The sequence below is a fragment of the Oncorhynchus masou genome, unplaced genomic scaffold (assembly GCF_036934945.1).
Source record: "Oncorhynchus masou masou isolate Uvic2021 unplaced genomic scaffold, UVic_Omas_1.1 unplaced_scaffold_443, whole genome shotgun sequence".
Taxonomy (NCBI): Eukaryota; Metazoa; Chordata; class Actinopteri; order Salmoniformes; family Salmonidae; genus Oncorhynchus; species Oncorhynchus masou.
Genome location: NW_027010822.1, coordinates 525,010 through 552,303, shown reverse-complemented (window position 1 = coordinate 552,303; position 27,294 = coordinate 525,010).

Here is a 27,294-nt window from a genome sequence, read left to right as displayed (position 1 = left end):
CCATCCATCAGTAATGACTGGTCCCTGGTCCCTGACCACTAACCTCCATCAGTAATGACTGGTCCCTGGTCCCTGACCACTACCCTCCATCAGTAATGGCTGGTCCCTGACCACTGACCTCCATCAGTAAGGGCTGGTCCCTGGTCCCTGACCACTACCCTCCATCAGTAATGGCTGGTCCCTGACCACTGCCCTCCATCAGTAATGTCTGGTCCCTGACCACTGCCCTCCATCAGTAATGACTGGTCCCTGACCTCCATCAGTAATGACTGGTCCCTGACCTCCATCAGTAATGACTGGTCCCTGACCACTGACCTCCATCAGTAATGGCTGGTCCCTGACCTCCATCAGTAATGGATGGTCTCTGACCACTACCCTCCATCAGTAATGGCTGGTCCCTGGTCCCTGACCTCCATCAGTAATGGCTGGTCCATGGTCCCTGACCACTAACCTCCATCAGTAATGACTTGTCACTGACCTCCATCAGTAATGACTGGTTCCTGACCACTGACCTCAATCAGTAATGACTGGTCCCTGACCTCCATCAGTAATGGCTGGTCCCTGACCACTGCCCTCCATCAGTAATGACTGGTCCCTGACCACTGCCCTCCATCAGTAATGGCTGGTCCCTGACCACTGCCCTCCATCAGTAATGGCTGGTCCCTGGTCCCTGACCTCCATCAGTAATGGCTGGTCCATGGTCCCTGACCAATGACCTCCATTAGTAATGGCTGGTCCCTGATCGCTGACCTCCATCAGTAATGGCTGGTCCCTGACCACTAACCTCCATCAGTAATGGCTGGTCCCTGTCCTCCATCAGTAATGGCTGGTCCCTGACCACTAACCTCCATCAGTAAGGGCTGGTCCCTGGTCCCTGACCACTACCCTCCATCAGTAATGGCTGGTCCCTGACCACTGACCTCCATCAGTAATGGCTGGTCCCTGATCTCTGACCTCCATCAGTAATGGCTGGTCCCTGACCACTAACCTCCATCAGTAATGGCTGGTCCCTGACCTCCATCAGTAATGACTGGTCCCTGGTCCCTGACCTCCATCAGTAATGACTGGTCCCTGACCTCCAGCAGTAATGGCTGGTCCCTGACCACTACCCTCCATCAGTAATGGCTGGTCCCTGACCACTGACCTCCATCAGTAATGGCTGGTCCCTGATCTCTGACCTCCATCAGTAATGGCTGGTCCCTGACCACTAACCTCCATCAGTAATGGCTGGTCCCTGACCTCCATCAGTAATGGCTGGTCCCTGGTCCCTGACCACTAACCTCCATCAGTAATGGCTGGTCCCTGGTCCCTGACCACTGACCTCCAACAGTAATGGCTGGTCCCTGACCTCCATCAGTAAGGGTTGGTCCCTGGTCCCTGACCACTGAACCCCATCAGTAATGGCTGGTCCCTGACCTCCATCAGTAAGGGTTGGTCCCTGGTCCCTGACCACTAACCTCCATCAGTAATGGCTGGTCCCTGACATCCATCAGTAAGGGTTGGTCCCTGGTCCCTGACCACTGACCTCCATCAGTAATGGCTGGTCCCTGGTCCCTGACCACTGACCTCCATCAGTAATGGCTGGTCCCTGACCACTACCCTCCATCAGTAATGGCTGGTCCCTGACCACTACCCTCCATCAGTAATGGCTGGTCCCTGACCTCCATCAGTAATGGCTGGTCCCTGACCACTGACCTCCATCAGTAATGGCTGGTCCCTGACCTCCATCAGTAATGGCTGGTCCCTGACCACTAACCTCCATCAGTAATGACGGGTCCCTGACCACTAACCTCCATCAGTAATGGCTGGTCCCTGACCACTGACCTCCATCAGTAATGGCTGGTCCCTGACCACTGCCCTCCATCAGTAATGGCTGGTCCCTGACCACTGCCCTCTATCAGTAATGGCTGGTCCCTGGTCCCTGGTCCCTGACCTCCATCAGTAATGGCTGGTCCCTGGTCCCTGACCTCCATCAGTAATGGCTGGTCCCTGGTCCCTGGTCCCTGACCTCCATCAGTAATGACTGGTCCCTGACCACTGACCTCCATCAGTAATGGCTGGTCCCTGACCTCCATCAGTAATGGATGGTCTCTGACCACTACCCTCCATCAGTAATGGCTGGTCCCTGGTCCCTGACCTCCATCAGTAATGGCTGGTCCATGGTCCCTGACCACTAACCTCCATCAGTAATGACTTGTCACTGACCTCCATCAGTAATGACTGGTTCCTGACCACTGACCTCAATCAGTAATGACTGGTCCCTGACCTCCATCAGTAATGGCTGGTCCCTGACCACTGCCCTCCATCAGTAATGACTGGTCCCTGACCACTGCCCTCCATCAGTAATGGCTGGTCCCTGACCACTGCCCTCCATCAGTAATGGCTGGTCCCTGGTCCCTGACCTCCATCAGTAATGGCTGGTCCCTGGTCCCTGACCACTGACCTCCATCAGTAATGACTGGTTCCTGACCACTGACCTCCATCAGTAATGGCTGGTCCCTGACCACTGACCTCCATCAGTAATGGCTGGTCCCTGACCTCCATCAGTAATGGCTGGTCCCTGACCACTAACCTCCATCAGTAAGGGCTGGTCCCTGGTCCCTGACCACTACCCTCCATCAGTAATGGATGGTCTCTGACCACTACCCTCCATCAGTAATGGCTGGTCCCTGGTCCCTGACCTCCATCAGTAATGGCTGGTCCATGGTCCCTGACCACTAACCTCCATCAGTAATGACTTGTCACTGACCTCCATCAGTAATGACTGGTTCCTGACCACTGACCTCAATCAGTAATGACTGGTCCCTGACCTCCATCAGTAATGGCTGGTCCCTGACCACTGCCCTCCATCAGTAATGACTGGTCCCTGACCACTGCCCTCCATCAGTAATGGCTGGTCCCTGACCACTGCCCTCCATCAGTAATGGCTGGTCCCTGGTCCCTGACCTCCATCAGTAATGGCTGGTCCCTGGTCCCTGACCACTGACCTCCATCAGTAATGACTGGTTCCTGACCACTGACCTCCATCAGTAATGGCTGGTCCCTGACCACTGACCTCCATCAGTAATGGCTGGTCCCTGACCTCCATCAGTAATGGCTGGTCCCTGACCACTAACCTCCATCAGTAAGGGCTGGTCCCTGGTCCCTGACCACTACCCTCCATCAGTAATGGCTGGTCCCTGACCACTGACCTCCATCAGTAATGGCTGGTCCCTGATCTCTGACCTCCATCAGTAATGGCTGGTCCCTGACCACTAACCTCCATCAGTAATGGCTGGTCCCTGACCTCCATCAGTAATGACTGGTCCCTGGTCCCTGACCTCCATCAGTAATGACTGGTCCCTGACCTCCATCAGTAATGACTGGTCCCTGACCTCCAGCAGTAATGGCTGGTCCCTGACCACTACCCTCCATCAGTAATGGCTGGTCCCTGACCACTGACCTCCATCAGTAATGGCTGGTCCCTGATCTCTGACCTCCATCAGTAATGGCTGGTCCCTGACCACTAACCTCCATCAGTAATGGCTGGTCCCTGACCTCCATCAGTAATGGCTGGTCCCTGGTCCCTGACCACTAACCTCCATCAGTAATGGCTGGTCCCTGGTCCCTGACCACTGACCTCCAACAGTAATGGCTGGTCCCTGACCTCCATCAGTAAGGGTTGGTCCCTGGTCCCTGACCACTGAACCCCATCAGTAATGGCTGGTCCCTGACCTCCATCAGTAAGGGTTGGTCCCTGGTCCCTGACCACTAACCTCCATCAGTAATGGCTGGTCCCTGACATCCATCAGTAAGGGTTGGTCCCTGGTCCCTGACCACTGACCTCCATCAGTAATGGCTGGTCCCTGGTCCCTGACCACTGACCTCCATCAGTAATGGCTGGTCCCTGACCACTACCCTCCATCAGTAATGGCTGGTCCCTGACCACTACCCTCCATCAGTAATGGCTGGTCCCTGACCTCCATCAGTAATGGCTGGTCCCTGACCACTGACCTCCATCAGTAATGGCTGGTCCCTGACCTCCATCAGTAATGGCTGGTCCCTGACCACTAACCTCCATCAGTAATGACGGGTCCCTGACCACTAACCTCCATCAGTAATGGCTGGTCCCTGACCACTGACCTCCAACAGTAATGGCTGGTCCCTGACCACTGCCCTCCATCAGTAATGGCTGGTCCCTGACCACTGCCCTCTATCAGTAATGGCTGGTCCCTGGTCCCTGGTCCCTGACCTCCATCAGTAATGGCTGGTCCCTGGTCCCTGACCTCCATCAGTAATGGCTGGTCCCTGGTCCCTGGTCCCTGACCTCCATCAGTAATGATTGGTCCCTGACCACTGACCTCCATCAGTAATGGCTGGTCCCTGACCTCCATCAGTAATGGATGGTCTCTGACCACTACCCTCCATCAGTAATGGCTGGTCCCTGGTCCCTGACCTCCATCAGTAATGGCTGGTCCATGGTCCCTGACCACTAACCTCCATCAGTAATGACTTGTCACTGACCTCCATCAGTAATGACTGGTTCCTGACCACTGACCTCAATCAGTAATGACTGGTCCCTGACCTCCATCAGTAATGGCTGGTCCCTGACCACTGCCCTCCATCAGTAATGACTGGTCCCTGACCACTGCCCTCCATCAGTAATGGCTGGTCCCTGACCACTGCCCTCCATCAGTAATGGCTGGTCCCTGGTCCCTGACCTCCATCAGTAATGGCTGGTCCCTGGTCCCTGACCACTGACCTCCATCAGTAATGACTGGTTCCTGACCACTGACCTCCATCAGTAATGGCTGGTCCCTGACCACTGACCTCCATCAGTAATGGCTGGTCCCTGACCTCCATCAGTAATGGCTGGTCCCTGACCACTAACCTCCATCAGTAAGGGCTGGTCCCTGGTCCCTGACCACTAACCTCCATCAGTAAGGGCTGGTCCCTGGTCCCTGACCACTACCCTCCATCAGTAATGGCTGGTCCCTGACCACTGACCTCCATCAGTAATGGCTGGTCCCTGATCTCTGACCTCCATCAGTAATGGCTGGTCCCTGACCACTAACCTCCATCAGTAATGGCCGGTCCCTGACCTCCATCAGTAATGACTGGTCCCTGGTCCCTGACCTCCATCAGTAATGACTGGTCCCTGACCTCCATCAGTAATGACTGGTCCCTGACCTCCAGCAGCAATGGCTGGTCCCTGACCACTACCCTCCATCAGTAATGGCTGGTCCCTGACCACTGACCTCCATCAGTAATGGCTGGTCCCTGATCTCTGACCTCCATCAGTAATGGCTGGTCCCTGACCACTAACCTCCATCAGTAATGGCTGGTCCCTGACCTCCATCAGTAATGGCTGGTCCCTGGTCCCTGACCACTAACCTCCATCAGTAATGGCTGGTCCCTGGTCCCTGACCACTGACCTCCAACAGTAATGGCTGGTCCCTGACCTCCATCAGTAAGGGTTGGTCCCTGGTCCCTGACCACTGAACCCCATCAGTAATGGCTGGTCCCTGACCTCCATCAGTAAGGGTTGGTCCCTGGTCCCTGACCACTAACCTCCATCAGTAATGGCTGGTCCCTGACATCCATCAGTAAGGGTTGGTCCCTGGTCCCTGACCACTGACCTCCATCAGTAATGGCTGGTCCCTGGTCCCTGACCACTGACCTCCATCAGTAATGGCTGGTCCCTGACCACTACCCTCCATCAGTAATGGCTGGTCCCTGACCACTACCCTCCATCAGTAATGGCTGGTCCCTGACCTCCATCAGTAATGGCTGGTCCCTGACCACTGACCTCCATCAGTAATGGCTGGTCCCTGACCTCCATCAGTAATGGCTGGTCCCTGACCACTAACCTCCATCAGTAATGACGGGTCCCTGACCACTAACCTCCATCAGTAATGGCTGGTACCTGACCACTGACCTCCATCAGTAATGGCTGGTCCCTGACCACTGCCCTCCATCTGTAATGGCTGGTCCCTGACCACTGCCCTCTATCAGTAATGGCTGGTCCCTGGTCCCTGGTCCCTGACCTCCATCAGTAATGGCTGGTCCCTGGTCCCTGACCTCCATCAGTAATGGCTGGTCCCTGGTCCCTGACCTCCATCAGTAATGACTGGTCCCTGACCACTGACCTCCATCCTTAATGACTGGTCCCTGACCACTGACCTCCATCAGTAAGGGCTGGTCCCTGGTCCCTGACCACTGACCTCCATCAGTAATGACTGGTCCCTGACCACTGACCTCCATCAGTAATGACTGGTCCCTGACCACTGACTTCCATCAGTAATGGCTGGTCCCTGACCACTGCCCTCCATCAGTAAGGGCTGGTCCCTGGCCCCTGACCACTGACCTCCATCAGTAATGACTGGTCCCTGACCACTGACCTCCATCAGTAATGACTGGTCCCTGACCACTGACCTCCATCAGTAATGACTGGTCCCTGACCACTGACCTCCATCAGTAATGACTGGTCCCTGACCACTGACCTCCATCAGTAATGACTGGTCCCTGACCACTGACCTCCATCAGTAATGACTGGTCCCTGACCACTGACCTCCATCAGTAATGACTGGTCCCTGACCACTGACCTCCATCAGTAATGACTGGTCCCTGACCACTGACCTCCATCAGTAATGTCTGGTCCCTGACCACTGACCTCCATCAGTAATGACTGGTCCCTGGTCCCTGACCTCCATCAGTAATGACTGGTCCCTGACCACTGACTTCCATCAGTAATGGCTGGTTCCTGACCACTAACCTCCGTCAGTAATGGCTGGTCCCTGACTACTAACCTCCATCAGTAATGGCTGGTCCCTGACCACTAACCTCCATCAGTAATGGCTGGTCCCTGACCTCCGTCAGTAATGGCTGGTCCCTGACCTCCATCAGTAATGGCTGGTCCCTGGTACCTGACCACTAACCTCCATCAGTAATGACTGGTCCCTGGTCCCTGACCACTGACCTCCATCAGTAATGGCTGGTCCCTGACCACTAACCTCCATCAGTAATGGCTGGTCGCTGGTCCCTTACCACTGACCTCCATCAGAAATGACTGGTCCCTGACCACTGACCTCCATCAGTAATGACTGGTCCCTGACCACTAACCTCCATCAGTAATGGCTGGTCCCTGACCACTAACCTCCATCAGTAATGGCTGGTCCCTGGTCCCTGGTCCCTGGTCCCTGACCGCCATCAGTAATGACTGGTCCCTGACCAATGACCTCCATCCTTAATGACTGGTCCCTGACCACTGACCTCCATCAGTAATGGCTGGTCCCTGACCACTGCCCTCCATCAGTAATGACTGGTCCCTGACCACTGCCCTCCATCAGTAATGGCTGGTCCCTGGTCCCTGACCTCCATCAGTAATGGCTGGTCCCTGACCACTAACCTCCATCAGTAATGACTGGTCCCTGACCACTGACCTCCATCAGTAAGGGCTGGTCCCTGGTCCCTGACCACTGACCTCCATCAGTAATGACTGGTCCCTGGTCCCTGACCACTAACCTCCATCAGTAATGACTGGTCCCTGACCTCCATCAGTAATGGCTGGTCCCTGACCACTGACCTCCATCAGTAATGGCTGGTCCCTGGTCCCTGACCACTGACCTCCATCAGTAATGACTGGTCCCTGACCACTGACCTCCATCCTTAATGACTGGTCCCTGACCACTGACCTCCATCAGTAAGGGCTGGTCCCTGGTCCCTGACCACTGACCTCCATCAGTAATGGGTGGTCCTTGACCACTGACCTCCATCAGTAATGACTGGTCCCTGACCTCCATCAGTAATGACTGGTCCCTGACCTCCATCAGTAATGACTGGTCCCTGACCTCCATCAGTAATGACTGGTCCCTGACCTCCATCAGTAATGACTGGTCCCTGACCTCCATCAGTAATGACTGGACCCTGACCTCCATCAGGAATGACTGGTCCCTGGTCCCTGACCACTAACCTCCATCAGTAACGGCTGGTCCCTGGTCCCTGACCACTGACCTCCAACAGTAATGGCTGGTCCCTGACCTCCGTCAGTAATGACTGGTCCCTAACCTCCATCAGTAATGGCTGGTCCCTGACCTCCATCAGTAATGGCTGGTCCCTGACCACTGACCTACATCAGTAATGGCTGGTCCCTGACCTCCATCCTTAATGACTGTTCCCTGACCACTGACCTCCATCAGTAATGGCTGGTCCCTGACCTCCGTCAGTAATGACTGGTCCCTGACCTCCATCAGTAATGGCTGGTCCCTGACCACTGACTTCCATCAGTAATGGCTGGTCCCTGACCTCCGTCAGTAATGACTGGTCCCTGACCTCCATCAGTAATGACTGGTCCCTGACCACTGACCTCCATCAGTAATGACTGGTCCCTGACCACTGACCTCCATCAGTAATGACTGGTCCCTGACCACTAACCTCCATCAGTAATGGCTGGTCCCTGACCACTAACCTCCATCAGTAATGGCTGGTCCCTGGTCCCTGGTCCCTGACCTCCATCAGTAATGACTGGTCCCTGACCAATGACCTCCATCCTTAATGACTGGTCCCTGACCACTGACCTCCATCAGTAATGGCTGGTCCCTGACCACTGCCCTCCATCAGTAATGACTGGTCCCTGACCACTGCCCTCCATCAGTAATGGCTGGTCCCTGGTCCCTGACCTCCATCTGTAATGGCTGGTCCCTGGTCCCTGACCTCCATCAGTAATGGCTGGTCCCTGACCACTGACCTCCATCAGTAATGGCTGGTCCCTGGTCCCTGACCACTGACCTCCATCAGTAATGACTGGTCCCTGACCACTGACCTCCATCCTTAATGACTGGTCCCTGACCACTGACCTCCATCAGTAAGGGCTGGTCCCTGGTCCCAGACCACTGACCTCCATCAGTAATGGCTGGTCCTTGACCACTGACCTCCATCAGTAATGACTGGTCCCTGACCTCCATCAGTAATGACTGGTCCCTGACCTCCATCAGTAATGACTGGTCCCTGACCTCCATCAGTAATGACTGGTCCCTGACCACTGACCTCCATCAGTAATGGCTGGTCCCTGACCTCCGTCAGTAATGACTGGTCCCTAACCTCCATCAGTAATGGCTGGTCCCTGACCTCCATCAGCAATGGCTGGTCCCTGACCTCCATCAGTAATGGCTGGTCCCTGACCACTGACCTCCATCAGTAATGGCTGGTCCCTGACCTCCATCCTTAATGACTGTTCCCTGACCACTGACCTCCATCAGTAATGGCTGGTCCCTGACCTCCGTCAGTAATGACTGGTCCCTGACCTCCATCAGTAATGGCTGGTCCCTGACCACTGACCTCCATCAGTAATGGCTGGTCCCTGACCTCCGTCAGTAATGACTGGTCCCTGACCTCCATCACTAATGACTGGTCCCTGACCTCCATCAGTAATGACTGGTCCCTGACCACTGACCTCCATCAGTAATGGCTGGTCCCTGACCACTGACCTCCATCAGTAATGGCTGGTCCCTGACCTCCATCAGTAATGACTGGTCCCTGACCACTGACCTCCATCAGTAAGGGTTGGTCCCTGGTCCCTGACCACTGACCTCCATCAGTAATGGCTGGTCCCTGACCACTGACCTCCATCAGTAATGGCTGGTCCCTGACCACTGCCCTCCATCAGTAATGACTGGTCCCTGACCACTGACCTCCATCAGTAAAGGCTGGTTCCTGACCACTGCCCTCCATCAGTAATGGCTGGTCCCTGACCACTGACCTCCATCAGTAATGACTGGTCCCTGACCACTGCCCTCCATCAGTAATGACTGGTCCCTGACCTCCATCAGTAATGGCTGGTCCCTGACCACTGACCTCCATCAGTAAGGGCTGGTCCCTGGTCCCTGACCACTACCCTCCATCAGTAATGGCTGGTCCCTGACCTCTGACCTCCATCAGTAAGGGTTGGTCCCTGGTCCCTGACCTCTGACCTCCATCAGTAAGGGCTGGTCCCTGGTCCCTGACCACTGGCCTCCATCAGTAATGGCTGGTCCCTGACCACTACCCTCCATCAGTAATTGCTGGTCCCTGACCTCTGACCTCCATCAGTAAGGGCTGGTCCCTGGTCCCTGACCACTGGCTTCCATCAGTAATGGCTGGTCCCTGACCTCTGACCTCCATCAGTAAGGGCTGGTCCCTGGTCCCTGACCACTGACCTCCATCAGTAATGACTGGTCCCTGACCACTGCCCTCCATCAGTAATGACTGGTCCCTGACCACTAACCTCCATCAGTAATGGCTGGTCCCTGACCTCCATCAGTAATGACTGGTCCCTGACCACTGCCCTCCATCAGTAATGACTGGTCCCTGACCTCCATCCTTAATGACTGGTCCCTGACCACTGACCTCCATCAGTAAGGGTTGGTCCCTGGTCCCTGACCACTGACCTCCATCAGTAATGCCTGGTCCCTGACCACTGACCTCCATCAGTAATGGCTGGTCCCTGACCACTGCCCTCCATCAGTAATGACTGGTCCCTGACCACTGACCTCCATCAGTAATGGCTGGTTCCTGACCACTGCCCTCCATCAGTAATGGCTGGTCCCTGACCACTGACCTCCATCAGTAATGACTGGTCCCTGACCACTGCCCTCCATCAATAGATGATGTTGTCTGCTAGACAGGATCCCAGCCAGTGGATATCCTTTCCTCCTGTAATGACTGGTCCCTGACCTCCATCAGAAATGGCTGGTCCCTGACCACTGACCTCCATCAGTAAGGGCTTGTCCCTGGTCCCTGACCACTGACCTCCATCAGTAATGGCTGGTCCCTGACCACTGCCCTCCATCAGTAATGGCTGGTCCCTGACCACTGACCTCCATCAGTAATGGCTGGTCCCTGACCACTGACCTCCATCAGTAATGGCTGGTCCCTGACCACTGACCTCCATCAGTAATGGCTGGTCCCTGACCACTGACCTCCATCAGTAATGGCTGGTCCCTGACCACTACCCTCCATCAGTAATGGCTGGTCCCTGACCTCTGACCTCCATCAGTAAGGGTTGGTCCCTGGTCCCTGACCTCTGACCTCCATCAGTAAGGGCTGGTCCCTGGTCCCTGACCACTGGCCTCCATCAGTAATGGCTGGTCCCTGACCACTACCCTCCATCAGTAATGGCTGGTCCCTGACCTCTGACCTCCATCAGTAAGGGCTGGTCCCTGGTCCCTGACCACTGGCTTCTATCAGTAATGGCTGGTCCCTGACCTCTGACCTCCATCAGTAAGGGCTGGTCCCTGGTCCCTGACCACTGACCTCCATCAGTAATGACTGGTCCCTGACCACTGCCCTCCATCAGTAATGGCTGGTCCCTGACCACTAACCTCCATCAGTAATGGCTGGTCCCTGACCACTAACCTCCATCAGTAATGACTGGTCCCTGACCACTGCCCTCCATCAGTAATGGCTGGTCCCTGACCACTAACCTCCATCAGTAATGGCTGGTCCCTGGTCCCTGACCTCTAACCTCCATCAGTAATGACTGGTCCCTGGTCCCTGACCACTGACCTCCATCAGTAATGACTGGTCCCTGACCTCTGACCTCCATCAGTAAGGGATTCCTTTCCTCCCTGACTGAAAGAAGCAGAAGGGTTCTAACCATAGAAATATACTCTATAAAACAGTCCTTGGAAGCCACTAATCATGCAGTGTGACTGGGAACGTATCGGTAGACTCACTATGGCTGCGAGCCAGTCCAACCCATTCTGCCACCATTGACTTGAATGGGAAGGTCCATTCTATAGACTCTAACACTGTGGATCTAACCTCCAGCAGAAGAACCTCCCTGCAGGAAGAATGGCTCTCTCCCTCCAGTAATAAAAAGATGAGCATGAGTCTGACCTCTCCGTCGCTCTGGGTCACCGTCCCCCCCCCCTTCTCCCTCTCACAGCCCTCCTTGCCGGAGTTGTAGTATATTGACCTCTAACCTCCAACGGAAGAAAGGCATCCCAATATTCAGTGATAGATGATGATGTCTGCTAGACAGGATCCCAGCCAGTGGATATCTCTTCTCTACCTGGCTAATAGATGATGTCTGCTAGACAGGATCCCAGCCAGTGGATATCTCTTCTCTACCTGGCTAATAGATGATGTCTGTTAGACAGGATCCCAGCCAGTGGATATCTCTTCTCTACCTGGCTAATAGATGATGTCTCCTAGACAGGATCCCAGCCAGTGGATATCTCTTCTCTACCTGGCTAATAGATGATGTCTGCTAGACAGGATCCCAGCCAGTGGATATCTCTTCTGCTACCTGGCTAATAGATGATGTCTGCTAGACAGGATCCCAGCCAGTGGATATCTCTTCTCTACCTGGCTAATAGATGATGTCTGCTAGACAGGATCCCAGCCAGTGGATATCTCTTCTCTACCTGGCTAATAGATGATGTCTGCTAGACAGGATCCCAGCCAGTGGATATCTCTTCTCTACCTGGCTAATAGATGATGTCTGTTAGACAGGATCCCAGCCAGTGGATATCTCTTCTCTACCTGGCTAATAGATGATGTCTGTTAGACAGGATCCCAGCCAGTGGATATCTCTTCTCTACCTGGCTAATAGATGAAGACAGGATCCCAGCCAGTGATGTGATGTCTGTTAGACAGGATCCCAGCCAGTGGATATCTCTTCTCTACCTGGCTAATAGATGATGTCTGCTAGACAGGATCCCAGCCAGTGGATATCTCTTCTCTACCTGGCTAATAGATGATGTCTGCTAGACAGGATCCCAGCCAGTGGATATCTCTTCTCTACCTGGCTAATAGATGATGTCTGCTAGACAGGATCCCAGCCAGTGGATATCTCTTCTCTACCTGGCTAATAGATGATGTCTGTTAGACAGGATCCCAGCCAGTGGATATCTCTTCTCTACCTGGCTAATAGATGATGTCTGCTAGACAGGATCCCAGCCAGTGGATATCTCTTCTCTACCTGGCTAATAGATGATGTCTCCTAGACAGGATCCCAGCCAGTGGATATCTCTTCTCTACCTGGCTAATAGATGATGTCTGCTAGACAGGATCCCAGCCAGTGGATATCTCTTCTCTACCTGGCTAATAGATGATGTTGTCTGCTAGACAGGATCCCAGCCAGTGGATATCTCTTCTCTACCTGGCTAATAGATGATGTCTGCTAGACAGGATCCCAGCCAGTGGATATCTCTTCTCTACCTGGCTAATAGATGATGTTGTCTGCTAGACAGGATCCCAGCCAGTGGATATCTCTTCTCTACCTGGCTAATAGATGATGTCTCCTAGACAGGATCCCAGCCAGTGGATATCTCTTCTCTACCTGGCTAATAGATGATGTCTGCTAGACAGGATCCCAGCCAGTGGATATCTCTTCTCTACCTGGCTAATAGATGTTGTCTGCTAGACAGGATCCCAGCCAGGGAGATCCCTCTCAATGTGTTCTCCAATCTCATAAAACATTTTATTATGAATTCAGTGTGGTTATCCTCACAAGGGGAGGGTGCCACCATCATCATCATCACCATCATTATCATCATTATCATCATCATCATCATCATCATCATTATCACCACCATCATCATCATCATCATCATCATCATTATCATCATCATCATTATCACCACCATCATCATCATCATCATCATCATCATCATCACCACCATCATCATCATCATCATCATCAGCATGCCAAATCAGAGAACACTGAGGTCTTCGCCAACCCTCCTTCACTGCAATTGGCCAAACAGTTTAATACAATATATCTTTATTGATACCTGCATCACCTTACAGTAAACGACTCAGTGAAATAACTTCAGTCCTGTACCCTGCGAAACTGCCAAGAGGAACGGAAACAAAACTTTAAATTAGTAACTAAAAACCCTCTTCAGATCGCCAGGTGGATCTCACACAACCAGGACACAGTCATTAGATAGAGGTGAAGTAAAGGCGGAATTATAAAGAGTGATGTAAAAATGGATCTGACAAAGGCACAGGAATGGAGCTGTGGAACAGTGCAACCAGATGTTAGCTGCTGTTAGCCACCGGCAATATGTCTGGCTAACGCTAGGCTAGCTAATCAGGAGACTCCACCGATTGGCTAGCTAAGGTATAGAGAGGAAAGGAGAGGAGAGATGGAGAGAAGAGGGGGAGGAGAGGAGAGATGGAGAGAGGGAGAGGAGAGATGGAGAGGAGAGGAGAGGGAGAGGAGAGGGGGAGGAGAGGAGAGATGGAGAGGGGAGGATTGGGGGAGGAGAGGAGAGGATGGGGAGTAGAGGGGGAGTAGAGGGAGAGGAGAGATGGAGAGGAAAGGGAGAGGAGAGGGAGAGGAGAGTTGGAGAGGAGAGGATGGAGAGGAGAGGAGAGGAGAGGGAGAGGAGAGGAGAGATGGAGAGGGGAGGGGAGAGGGGGAGGAGAGGGAGAGGAGATGAGAGGATGGGGAGTAGAGGAGAGGAGATGAGAGATGGAGAGGAGATGAGAGGAGATGAGAGGAGAGGAGAGGAGAGGAGATGAGATGAGAGGAGAGGAGAGGAGAGGAGAGGGAGAGGAGAGATGGAGAGGAGAGGAGAGGAGGGAGAAGAGAGGAGAGATGGAGAGGAGAGGCACAAATCAGAACAAGCATCTCTGGTTTTCTGATTAATGATCCAATCTGAATATTGTTTCACTATCCTCGGTCTCCTAGCAACATAGAGTGAGAATATTACCCTTCACTTGGTTAAAGAGATCACATAGAGAGAGAAAATTACTGTTCTCTATCCAGCTCTCTCTCTATCCAGCTCTCACTCATCTATCCATCTCTCTCTCTCTCTCTCTCTCTCTCTCTCTCTCTCTCTCTCTCTCTCTCTCTCTCTCTCTCTCTCTCTCTCTCTCTCTCTCTCTCCCTCTCTCTCTCTACCTCCCTCTCGGACAGTGATCTTTACACTCAGTGGATGTACCCCAGAGTCTGTATGTAACGTTACTCGTCCCATGCCGCTGGACCACTGACAGCCATCAGAACACTATCTATCAGAACACTATCTATCAGAACACTATCTATCAGAACACTATCTATCAGAACACTATCTATCAGAACATTATCTATCAGAACACTATCTACAGTCACCTCCCATCAGAACACTATCTATCAGAACACTATCTACAGTCACCTCCCATCAGAACACTATCTATCAGAACACTATCTACAGTCACCTCCCATCAGAACACTATCTATCAGAACACTATCTACAGTCACCTCCCATCAGAACACTATCTATCAGAACACTATCTATCAGAACACTATCTATCAGAACACTATCTATCAGAACACTATCTATCAGAACACTATCAGAACACTATCTACAGTCACCTCCCATCAGAACACTATCTACAGTCACCTCCCATCAGAACACTATCTATCAGAACACTATCTATCAGAACACTATCTATCAGAACACTATCTATCAGAACACTATCTACAGTCACCTCCCATCAGAACACTATCTACAGTCACCTCCCATCAGAACACTATCTACAGTCACCTCCCATCAGAACACTATCTATCAGAACACTATCTATCAGAACACTATCTATCAGAACACTATCTATCAGAACACTATCTACAGTCACCTCCCATCAGAACACTATCTACAGTCACCTCCCATCAGAACACTATCTACAGTCACCTCCCATCAGAACACTATCTATCAGAACACTATCTATCAGAACACTATCTATCAGAACACTATCTATCAGAACACTATCTATCAGAACACTATCTACAGTCACCTCCCATCAGAACACTATCTACAGTCACCTCCCATCAGAACACTATCTACAGTCACCTCCCATCAGAACACTATCTATCAGAACACTACCCATCAGAACACTATCTATCAGAACACTATCTATCAGAACACTATCTATCAGAACACTATCTATCAGAACACTATCTATCAGAACACTATCTACAGTCACCTCCCATCAGAACACTATCTATCAGAACACTATCTATCACCTCCTATCAGAACACTATCTATCAGAACACTATCTATCAGAACACTATCTACAGTCACCTCCCATCAGAACACTATCTACAGTCACCTCCCATCAGAACACTATCTACAGTCACCTCCCATCAGAACACTATCTATCAGAACACTATCTATCAGAACACTATCTACAGTCACCTCCCATCAGAACACTATCTATCAGAACACTATCTATCAGAACACTATCTATCAGAACACTATCTATCAGAACACTATCTATCAGAACACTATCTATCAGTCACACTCCCATCAGAACACTATCTATCAGAACACTATCTATCAGAACACTATCCCATCAGAACACTATCTATCAGAACACTATCTATCAGAACACTATCTACAGCCACCTCCCATCAGAACACTATCTATCAGAACACTATCTACAGTCACCTCCCATCAGAACACTATCTATCAGAACACTATCTATCAGAACACTATCTATCAGAACACTATCTATCAGAACACCTCCCATCAGAACACTATCTATCAGAACACTATCTATCAGAACACTATCTATCAGAACACTATCTATCAGAACCTCCCATCAGAACACTATCTATCAGAACACTATCTATCAGAACACTATCTATCAGAACACTATCTACAGTCACCTCCCATCAGAACACTATCTATCAGAACACTATCTATCAGAACACTATCTATCAGAACACTATCTATCAGAACACTATCTATCAGAACACTATCTATCAGAACACTATCTATCAGAACACTATCTATCAGAACACTATCTATCAGAACACTATCTATCAGAACACTATCTACAGTCACCTCCCATCAGAACACTATCTACAGTCACCTCCCATCAGAACACTATCTACAGTCACCTCCCATCAGAACACTATCTACAGAACACTCCCATCATCAGAACACTATCTACAGTCACCTCCCATCAGAACACTATCTACAGTCACCTCCCATCAGAACACTATCTATCAGAACCACCTATCCCATCAGAACACTATCTACAGTCACTCCCATCAGAACACTATCTATCAGAACACTATCTATCAGAACACTATCTATCAGAACACTATCTATCAGAACACTATCTATCAGAACACTATCTACAGTCACCTCCCATCAGAACACTATCTATCAGTCACCTATCCACTATCAGAACACTACCTATCAGAACACTACCTATCAGAACACTACCTATCAGAACACTATCTACAGTCACCTCCCATCAGAACACTATCTATCAGAACACTACCTATCAGAACACTATCTACAGTCACCTCCCATCAGAACACTATCTATCAGAACACTATCTATCAGAACACTACCTATCAGAACACCACCTATCAGAACACTATCTATCAGAACACTATCTATCAGAACACTATCTATCAGAACACTATCTATCAGAACACTATCTATCAGAACACTATCTATCAGAACACTACCTATCAGAACACTATCTATCAGAACACTATCTATCAGAACACCTCCCATCAGAACACTATCTATCAGAACACTATCTACAGTCACCTCCCATCAGAACACTATCTATCAGAACACTATCTATCAGAACACTATCCCATCAGAACACTATCTATCAGAACACTATCTACAGTCACCTCCCATCAGAACACTATCTATCAGAACACTATCACCTCCTATCAGAACACTATCTATCAGAACACTATCTATCAGAACACTATCTACAGTCACCTCCCATCAGAACACTATCTATCAGAACACTATCTATCAGAACACTATCTATCAGAACACTATCTATCAGAACACTATCCATCAGAACACTATCTATCAGAACACTATCTATCAGAACACTATCTATCAGAACACTATCTATCAGAACACTATCTATCAGAACACTATCTATAGTCACCTCCCATCAGAACACTATCTATCAGAACACTATCTATCAGAACACTATCTATCAGAACACTATCTACAGTCACCTCCCATCAGAACACTATCTATCAGAACACTGTCTATCAGAACACTATCAATCAGAACACTATCTACAGTCACCTCCCATCAGAACACTATCTATCAGAACACTATCTATCAGAACACACCTATCAGAACACTATCTATCAGAACACTATCTATCAGAACACTATCTACAGTCACCTCCCATCAGAACACTATCTACAGTCACCTCCCATCAGAACACTATCTACAGTCACCTCCCATCAGAACACTATCTATCAGAACACTATCTATCAGAACACCCATCATCACTATATCAGAACACTATCTATCAGAACACTATCTATCAGAACACTATCTATCAGAACACTATCTACAGTCACCTCCCATCAGAACACTATCTACAGTCACCTCCCATCAGAACACTATCTATCAGAACACTATCTATCAGAACACTATCTACAGTCACCTCCCATCAGAACACTATCTATCAGAACACTATCTATCACCTCCCATCAGAACACTATCTATCAGAACACTATCTATCAGAACACTATCTATCAGAACACTATCTATCAGAACACTATCTATCAGAACACTATCTACAGTCACCTCCCATCAGAACACTATCTACAGTCACCTCCCATCAGAACACTATCTACAGTCACCTCCCATCAGAACACTATCTATCAGAACACTATCTATCAGAACACTATCTACAGTCACCTCCCATCAGAACACTATCTACAGTCACCTCCCATCAGAACACTATCTACAGTCACCTCCCATCAGAACACTATCTACAGTCACCTCCCATCAGAACACTATCTATCAGTCACCTCCCATCAGAACACTATCTATCAGAACACTCCCATCAGAACACTATCTACAGTCACCTCCCATCAGAACACTATCTACAGCCATCAGAACACTCCAGAACATATCATCAGAACACTATCTACAGTCACCTCCCATCAGAACACTATCTACAGTCACCTCCCATCAGAACACTATCCATCAGAACACTATCTATCAGAACACTATCTATCAGAACACTATCTACAGTCACCTCCCATCAGAACACTATCTATCAGAACACTATCTATCAGAACACTATCTATCAGAACACTATCTATCAGAACACTATCTATCAGAACACTATCTACAGTCACCTCCCATCAGAACACTATCTACAGTCACCTCCCATCAGAACACTATCTACAGTCACCTCCCATCAGAACACTATCTACAGTCACCTCCCATCACTATCTATCAGAACACTATCTATCAGAACACTATCTACAGTCACCTCCCATCAGAACACTATCTATCAGAACACTATCTATCAGAACACTATCTACAGTCACCTCCCATCAGAACACTATCTATCAGAACACTATCTACAGTCACCTCCCATCAGAACACTATCTATCAGAACACTATCTACAGTCACCTCCCATCAGAACACTATCTACAGTCACCTCCCATCAGAACACTATCTACAGTCACCTCCCATCAGAACACTATCTACAGTCACCTCCCATCAGAACACTATCTACAGTCACCTCCCATCAGAACACTATCTACAGTCACCTCCCATCAGAACACTATCTACAGTCACCTCCCATCAGAACACTATCTACAGTCACCTCCCATCAGAACACTACCTATCAGAACACTATCTATCAGAACACTATCTATCAGAACACTATCTATCAGAACACTATCTATCAGAACACTATCTATCAGAACACTATCAGAACACTATCTAGTCACCTCCCATCAGAACACTATCTACAGTCACCTCCCATCAGAACACTATCTACAGTCACCTCCCATCAGAACACTATCACCTATCAGAACACTATCTATCACCTCCCATCAGAACACTATCTACAGTCACCTCCCATCAGAACACTATCTACAGTCACCTCCCATCAGAACACTATCTACAGTCACCTCCCATCAGAACACTATCTACAGTCACATCAGTCACTATCCCATCAGAACACTATCACTATCATCAGAACACTATCACCTCCCCCATCAGAACACTATCTATCACTATCTACAGTCACCTCCCATCAGAACACTATCTACAGTCACCTCCCATCAGAACACTATCTATAGTCACCTCCCATCAGAACACTATCTATCAGTCACCTCCCATCAGAACACTATCTACAGTCACCTCCCATCAGAACACTATCTACAGTCACCTCCCATCAGAACACTATCTACAGTCACCTCCCATCAGAACACTATCTACAGTCACCTCCCATCAGAACACTATCTACAGTCACCTCCCATCAGAACACTATCTACAGTCACCTCCCATCAGAACACTATCTATAGTCACCTCCCATCAGAACACTATCTACAGTCACCTCCCATCAGAACACTATCTACAGTCACCTCCCATCAGAACACTATCTACAGTCACCTCCCATCAGAACACTATCTACAGTCACCTCCACTATCTACAGTCACCTCCCATCAGAACACTATCTACAGTCACCTCCCATCAGAACACTATCTATCAGAACACTATCTATCAGAACACTATCTACAGTCACTCCCATCAGAACACTATCTACAGTCACCTCCCATCAGAACACTATCTACAGTCACCTCCCATCAGAACACTATCTATCAGTCACCTCTATCCACTATCAGAACACTATCTATCAGTCACTATCTATCAGAACACTATCTACAGTCACCTCCCATCAGAACACTATCTACAGTCACCTCCCATCAGAACACTATCTATCAGTCACCTCCACTATCATCAGAACACTATCTATCAGAACACTATCACAGTCACCTCCCATCAGAACACTATCTACAGTCACCTCCCATCAGAACACTATCTATCACCTCTATCAGAACACTATCTACAGTCACCTCCCATCAGAACACTATCTACAGTCACTATCAGAACACTATCAGAACACTATCTATCAGAACACTATCTACAGTCACTATCCCATCAGAACACTATCTATCACCTATCAGAACACTATCTATCAGAACACTATCACTATCTATCAGAACACTATCTATCAGAACACTATCTACAGTCACCTCCCATCAGAACACTATCTATCAGAACACTATCTACAGAACACCTCCCATCAGAACACTATCTACAGTCACCTCCCATCAGAACACTATCTATCAGAACACTATCTATCAGAACACTATCTACAGTCACACTCCCTATCATCAGAACACTATCTATCAGAACACTATCTTATCTATCAGAACACTATCTATCAGAACACTATCTCCCATCAGAACACTATCTACAGAACACTCACAGTCACCTCCCATCAGAACACTATCTATCAGAACACTATCACCTATCAGAACACTATCTATCTATCAGAACACTACTATCAGAACACTATCTACAGTCACCTCCCATCAGAACACTATCTACAACACTATCACCTCCCATCAGAACACTATCTACAGTCACCTCCCATCAGAACACTATCTATCAGAACACTATCTATCAGAACACATCTACAGTCACCTCCCATCAGAACACTATCTATCAGAACACATCTACAGTCACCTCTATCAGAACACTATCTACAGTCACCTCCCATCAGAACACTATCTACAGTCACCTCCCATCAGATCAGAACACTATCTATCAGAACACTATCTACAGTCATCCCATCAGAACACTATCTACAGTCACCTCCCATCAGAACACTATCTACAGTCACCTCCCATCAGAACACTATCAGAACAGTCACCTCCCATCAGAACACTATCTATCAGAACACTATCTATCAGAACACTACAGTCACCTCCCATCAGAACACTATCTATCAGAACACTATCTATCAGAACACTATCTATCAGAACACTATCTATCTATCAGAACACTATCTATCAGAACACTATCTATCAGAACACTTCCAGTCATCAGAACACTATCTATCAGAACACACTATCACCTCCATCAGAACACTATCTACAGTCACCTCCCATCAGAACACTATCTATCAGAACACTATCTATCAGAACACTATCTATCACCTCCCATATATCAGAACACTATCTACATCAGAACCTATCATCAGAACACTATCTACAGTCATCTATCCACATCAGAACACTATCTATCAGAACACTATCTACAGTCACCTCCCATCAGAACACTATCTATCAGAACACTATCTATCAGAACACTATCTATCAGAACACTATCTATCAGAACACTATCTATCAGAACACTATCTATCAGAACACTATCAGAACACTATCTATCAGAACACTATCTATCAGAACACTATCTATCAGAACACTATCTATCAGAACACTATCTACAGTCACCTCCCATCAGAACACTATCTATCAGAACACTATCTATCAGAACACTATCTATCAGAACACTATCTACAGTCACCTCCCATCAGAACACTATCTATCAGAACACTATCTATCAGAACACTATCTACAGTCACCTCCCATCAGAACACTATCTATCAGAACACTATCTACAGTCACCTCCCATCAGAACACTATCTATCAGAACACTATCTATCAGAACACTATCTACAGTCACCTCCCATCAGAACACTATCTACAGTCACCTCCCATCAGAACACTATCTACAGTCACCTCCCATCAGAACACTATCTACAGTCACCTCCCATCAGAACACTATCTACAGTCACCTCCCATCAGAACACTATCTATCAGAACACTATCTACAGTCACCTCCCATCAGAACACTATCTACAGTCACCTCCCATCAGAACACTATCTATCAGAACACTATCTATCAGAACACTATCTATCAGAACACTATCTATCAGAACACTATCTATCAGAACACTATCTATCAGAACACTATCTATCAGAACACTATCTATCAGAACACTATCTATCAGAACACTATCCAGAACACTATCAGAACACTATCTACAGTCACCTCCCATCAGAACACTATCAGAACACTATCTACAGAACACTCACCTCCCATCATCTATCAGAACACTATCAGAACACTATCTACAGTCACCTCCCATCAGAACACTATCTACAGTCACCTCCCATCAGAACACTATCTATCAGAACACTATCTATCAGTCACTATCTATCAGAACACTAACTATCAGAACACTATCTACAGTCACCTCCCATCAGAACACTATCTATCAGTTACAGTCACCTCCCATCAGAACACTATCTATCAGAACACTATCTACAGTCACCTCCCATCAGAACACTATCTATCAGAACACTATCAGAACACTATCTATCCCATCAGAACACTATCAGAACACTATCTATCAGAACACTTCCCTATCAGAACACTATCTATCACCTATCAGAACACTATCTATCAGAACACTACTATCTATCAGAACACTACTATCACCTATCAGAACACTATCTATCAGAACACTATCAGAACACTTCTACAGAACACTATCTACAGTCACCTCCCATCAGAACACTATCTATCAGAACACTATCTATCAGAACACTATCTATCAGAACACTATCTATCAGAACACTATATCAGAACACTATCTATCAGAACACTATCTATCAGAACACTATCTATCATCTATCAGAACACTCTATCACCTATCAGAACACTCTATCACCTATCAGAACACTATCTATCCCATCAGAACACTATCTATCATCTATCAGAACACTCTACAGTCACCTCCCATCAGAACACTATCTATCAGAACACTATCTATCAGAACACTACAGTCACCTCCCATAGAACACTATCTAGTCACCTCCCATCAGAACACTATCTACCTCCCATCAGAACACTATCTACAGAACCTCCCACAGAACACTATCTACAGTCATCCCATCAGAACACTATCACCTATCAGAACACTATCACCTATCAGAACACTATCTACAGTCACCTCCCATCAGAACACTATCTACAGTCACCTCCCATCAGAACACTATCTATCAGAACACTATCTACAGTCACCTCCCATCAGAACACTATCTATCAGAACACTATCTACAGTCACCTCCCATCAGAACACTATCTATCAGAACACTATCAATCAGAACACTATCTATCAGAACACTATCTATCAGAACACTATCTATCAGAACACTATCTACAGTCACCTCCCATCAGAACACTATCTACAGTCACCTCCCATCAGAACACTATCTACAGTCACACTATCTACCATCAGAACACTATCTACAGTCACCTCCCATCAGAACACTATCTACAGTCACCTCCCATCAGAACACTATCTATCAGAACACTACCTATCAGAACACTATCTACAGTCACCTCCCATCAGAACACTATCTATCTAGAACACTATCTACAGTCACAGAACACTATCTATCAGAACACTATCTATCAGAACACTATCTATCAGAACACTATCTATCAGAACACTATCTATCAGAACACTATCTACAGTCACCTCCCATCAGAACACTATCACCTATCAGAACACTATCTACAGTCACCTCCCATCAGAACACTATCTCATCCCAGAACACTATCTATCTATCAGAACACTATCTATCAGAACACTATCTATCTATCAGAACACTATCTATCAGTCACTATCCCATCAGAACACTATTAATTCAGAACACTATCTATCAGAACACTATCTATCAGAACACATCAGAACACTATATCTATCAGAACACTATCTATCAGAACACTATCTATCAGAACACTATCTATCAGAACACTAACTTACAGTCACCTCCCATCAGATGGCACTATCTATCAGAACACTATCTATCAGAACACTATCTATCAGAACACTATCTATCAGAACACTATCTATCAGAACACTATACTATCAGAACACTATCTACAGTCACCTACTCAGAACACTTTCTATAGTCAAGGCTATGCTCAGAACACTATCATCTATCAGAACACTATCTATCAGGGCAAATACTATTCTATCAGAACACTATCTATCAGAACACTATCTATCAGAACACTAACTACAGTCACCTCCCATCAGAACACTATCTACAGTCACTCTCTATCAGAACACTATCTATCAGAAACACTATCTATCAGAACACTATCTACAGTCACCTCCCATTTTGAAACTATGGGTATCAGAACATATCAGAACACTATCTATCAGAACACTATCTATCAGAACACTTATCTAGTCACCTCCCATCAGAACACTATCTATCAGAACACTATCTACAGTCACCTCCCATCAGAACACTAGAACACTATCTATCAGAACACTATCTATCAGAACACTATCTATCAGAACACTATCTATCAGAACACTATCTACAGTCACTGTCCCATCAGAATCACTATCTACAGTCACCTCCACATCATCAGAACACTATCTACAGAACACTCCCTATCAGAACACTATCAGAATACTATCTACAGTCACCTCCCATCAGAACACTATCTACAGTCACCCCCATCAAACACCATCTTTCCATCAGAACACTATCTATCAGAACACTATCTAGAACACCTCCCATCAGAACACTATCTACAGTCACCTCCCATCAGAACACTATCTATCAGAACACTATCTATCAGAACACTATCTATCAGAACACTATCTATCAGAACACTATCTATCAGAACACTATCTACAGTCACCTCCCATCAGAACACTATCTATCAGAACACTATCTATCAGAACACTATCTATCAGAACACTATCTATCAGAACACTATCTATCAGAACACTATCTATCAGAACTATCTATCAGAACATCAGAACACTATCTACAGTCACCTCCCATCAGAACACTATCTACAGTCACCTCCCATCAGAACACTATCTACAGTCATCTATCAGAACACTATCTATCAGAACACTATCTATCAGAACACTATCTACAGTCACCTCCCATCAGAACACTATCTACAGTCACCTCCCATCAGAACACTATCTACAGTCACCTCCCATCAGAACACTATCTACAGTCACCTCCCATCAGAACACTATCTACAGTCACCTCCCATCAGAACACTATCTACAGTCACCTCCCATCAGAACACTATCTATCAGAACACAAACTACAGTCACATCCCATCAGAACACTATCTACAGTCACCTCCCATCAGAACACTATCTACAGTCACCTCCCATCAGAACACTATCTACAGTCACCTCCCATCAGAACACTATCTACAGTCACCTCCCATCAGAACACTATCTATCAGAACACTATCTATCAGAACACTATCTACAGTCACCTCCCATCAGAACACTATCTATCAGAACACTATCTATCAGAACACTATCTACAGTCACCTCCCATCAGAACACTATCTACAGTCACCTCCCATCAGAACACTATCTACAGTCACCTCCCATCAGAACACTATCTATCAGAACACTATCTATCAGAACACTATCTATCAGAACACTATCTATCAGAACACTATCTATCAGAACACTATCTATCAGAACACTATCTACAGTCACTCACTATCAGAACACTATCTACAGTCACCTCCCATCAGAACACTATCTACAGTCACCTCCCATCAGAACACTATCTATCATCAGAACACTATCTACAGTATCTATCAGAACACTATCTACAGTCACCTCCCATCAGAACACTATCTACAGTCACCTCTATCAGAACACTATCTATCAGAACACTATCTATCAGAACACTCTACAGTCACACCCATCAGAACACTATCTACAGTCACCTCCCATCAGAACACTATCTACAGTCACCTCCCATCAGAACACTATCTACAGTCACCTCCCATCAGAACACTATCTACAGTCACCTCCCATCAGAACACTATCTATCAGAACACTATCTATCAGAACACTATCTACAGTCACCTCCCATCAGAACACTATCTATCAGAACACTATCTATCAGAACACTATCTATCAGAACACTATCTACAGTCACCTCCCATCAGAACACTATCTACAGTCACCTCCCATCAGAACACTATCTACAGTCACCTCCCATCAGAACACTATCTACAGCATCCTCCCATCAGAACACTATCTACAGTCACCTCCCATCAGAACACTATCTACAGTCACCTCCCATCAGAACACTATCTACAGTCACCTCCCATCAGAACACTATCTACAGTCACCTCCCATCAGAACACTATCTATCAGAACACTATCTACAGTCACCTCCCATCAGAACACTATCTACAGTCACCTCCCATCAGAACACTATCTATCAGAACACTATCTATCAGAACACTATCTATCAGAACACTTCTATCAGAACACTATCTATCACCTCCCATCAGAACACTATCTACAGCCAAAGCAAGTATCAGAACACTATCTACAGTCACCTCCCATCAGAACACTATCTACAGTCAATCAGAACACTATCT